The following is a 3132-nucleotide window of genomic DNA, read 5'->3' as shown; positions in this document are numbered from 1 at the left end:
AGTAATACATTCTTATATCTCCAATTAGAATGTTATAATTGAGGCCGCTATCTGCCCACCAAAATCCATTTCATCCTTATTTCTGGGCACATAGCCGACCATATTTCCCAGACTCCTTTGCAGTCAGGAGCTCTCCATGACTGAGTTCTCCATCAACTGAATGTGAATGGAAATGGTATGTGTCACTGCTAGGTTTGAGCCTGAAAAAGTGGCTGTGTCTCTTCTGTATTCTTTTGTTCCTTCCTTCCAGCAAACCTGCCCACCATCCAAGTTTCACCCTTGTAGCAATTGTAAGACCCTGGTTGATGGTACAAAGGACTAGAGGAAGGAAACTTGGTCTTTGCTAGTTTATGTAGAGGAGAGCTGTCTGCCAGACTGGAATGTTCCTTTGGATTATTTGTGAGAGAAAAATAAACTTCTATCTTCTTTAACCACTGAACTATCACTACATCTTTATTATTATAGCTAGCCCTGACCCAATTAATAGAAATATACATTCCAGTAGGTTGGGGACCTTGTCTGCTTTGTTTGTGCCTCACAGACACAAGTATTTGTGTATTTTTAAGTATTTTTAAACTAATAAAATTATTAGTTTAACACTGAATGGGCATTAACAAGTATTCGTTAAACTAATGAATAAAATCACTGCCCTGAAGTGAGGATGAGAGAAAATTTGCTAATTTAGAAGGAAAAAAAAGAAGCACATAGGAATTCAACTGTTGTTTGTATCCATGTATCAGTAAGTATAAGCCAAGTTATGCTGCAAGAACAGAAACTCCCCAATCTAAGTGCTGTATAAGAACAATGTTTTATTTATTGTTATCACTCACGTGCCCATCATGGGCTTACAGGGAGTTCTGCTCATTGTGTGAGTCAAAGATCCAAACAGATGGAGAACTTCCTAGATAAATGCTGTCAGTCACTGCCACAGGGAAAAAAAAGATGACTGTGGAGGGTCTTGAACTAGCAATTAAATGCCCCATTGAAAGTGACAACTGGCCTGGTTTTCCAGAGATTGTCTAGGTTTACCACTGTAAGCCCCACATCCTGGGAAACCTCTTAGTCTCAGGCAAATTGGGATGGTTGGTCACAGTTCTAGCCCAGAAGTGACGCATATCATTTTTATTCACTACTGCATGTCCAGAACCAGTCACATGGCTTCACCTAACCACAAGTGGGGCAAGGAATTACAATCTGAAAATGTGACCTGAAGTGGGAAGAACCAGAAATAGTTGCCGACCTTCATCAGCATAATCCCTTATCATGAACTGGTATTCTTATTTTTTTTTAAGATTTATTTATTTCTTTTAGAGAGAGAATCTGCATGAGTGGGGGGAGGGGCAGAGGGAGAAGGAAAGGAGAAGCAGACTTCCCAGTGAGTGGGGAACCTGACCCAGGCTTTCCATGCTCGATCAGAGACCACGACCGACCGGGGCTGAAACCAGGAGTCAGAGGCTTAATCAACTGAGCCACCCAGGTGCCCCATAAATTAGTATTCTTATTTATAATTCATTCTCTCATGAGCTTTTTTTCTCTTTGCTTTTGATTCTATGGAAATTTTGTTATATAGGTAAACGCTGAATTTGTCTCAGAGTATTGCATTCTTACCCCTATGCCAAGTTATGCAGGCTCTGTGGAAAGAAATCAACTCTAAACCCTGCCCTCAAAGAGTTTAAAATTATTAGGGGAAGTAAGATACAAATGTTATATGGAAGGTGGAAACAGAAGAATACGAAGAGGATGAGGCATAAAGAACCCAGTTGGGAAGACATTCCGAAGAGGAACCCAAGAGGAAGAGTATTAGCCCCATGACAACATTCTCTCCATTTTCCTTCATCAGATGATAGTAGCCATTAAAACCCTTCTGCCTTAAACAAGCAGAAAAGCCATTCCCAACCTTTCTGTATGGAAAATGAAGAAAATATTTAGTCTTGAGAAACGTTTGGCATTTTCCTATTTCTGGTTGTGATCCATGCAGCCCGAGAAGAGCCAGTGTCATACATACTATTTTGGTACATCTAATCCCAATGTTGAAAAAAGTACAATTACTCCAAGTCAAGGAGAGAGATTTAACCACAGGTTGTGTTCAAATTGGATTCCTTTCGGTTTTGTGGTGGCAAGTCAGTCCTGCCTCCTACACAGGCTCTGTGGGCTATTTCATAAATGCTATCCTTCAAAGCCCTGTGAGGTTCCTCCATGTGATTAAAGTCACCAAGAAGTTTTATGATTGAAAACTCCCCTTTGCCTAGGATTTATTTAGCTATTCCTCTGACACACTCTCGCTAACTCTGTAGCTCCGGTGGGAATTGTACAGGGAAATTTACTCATAAGTCACAAAACCAAGCTAATATGACAAGCAGAGAAGAGCCATCTGGCAAATTGTTTGTAAAACACTTTCCTTGTGTTTGTTAAATCCTGTTTCCTTGTAAGTCACTTACCAGGAGACCTAACGCACACAGTTGAACCAATTCTAAAAGTCCCTCGAAGCTTTCTTGGTGAATATCAAGGGCAAGAGCAAAGTAAAAGCCTTCCAGGTATAAAATGCAGGCTTAGAAAGGAAGACTTCAGCTTCCTTCAGTGTTAGGCATTACGAAAAAGGTGCAGGCATTATGAAACAGACTCAGAAGCTTCTAGAACTTCTAAAAAGTGACATTAACAAAACTGGCCTGTGGTAGGTTAAAGTGCCAGACTGCTTCCTTGGAATTTACAAGGGAGAGAGAGAAGGGTGCGCACGCGCACACATGCACACGCACTCATACACACGTGGTCCCCTCAGACTCATAGGGCAGGGCCAGAGTTCTAAGATGGTCAGACACGCAGCACAGCAATCCACTCAGGCCAAGAAGCATGAAAATGAAAAGGCCTCAGACTCTCATGGAGCTGTTGGGGGGTGGGGAGCAGAACCTATTAGACAAAATCCAATCAAGCCCAGCAGAGTCTTTAACTAATAAAGCACCAAACGTACTCCATTTCGTTTGAAAACACATTTTACATCTCTCTAGTTACCCTCTTTGGGCCGTGGGACTATGATATGCTAAAAGGCTAAATGGGTCTTGGATTAGCATCTGATAATTAGCAATCCCTATTTCTCACTTTGGTTTTTATTCATGGCTTAATTAGTGAAGACCATAT

The sequence above is a fragment of the Vulpes lagopus genome, chromosome 4, assembly GCF_018345385.1.
Source record: "Vulpes lagopus strain Blue_001 chromosome 4, ASM1834538v1, whole genome shotgun sequence".
Lineage (NCBI taxonomy): Eukaryota > Metazoa > Chordata > Mammalia > Carnivora > Canidae > Vulpes > Vulpes lagopus.
The sequence above is the reverse complement of the archived record's forward strand: the minus strand, read 5'-3'. Positions refer to the sequence as shown.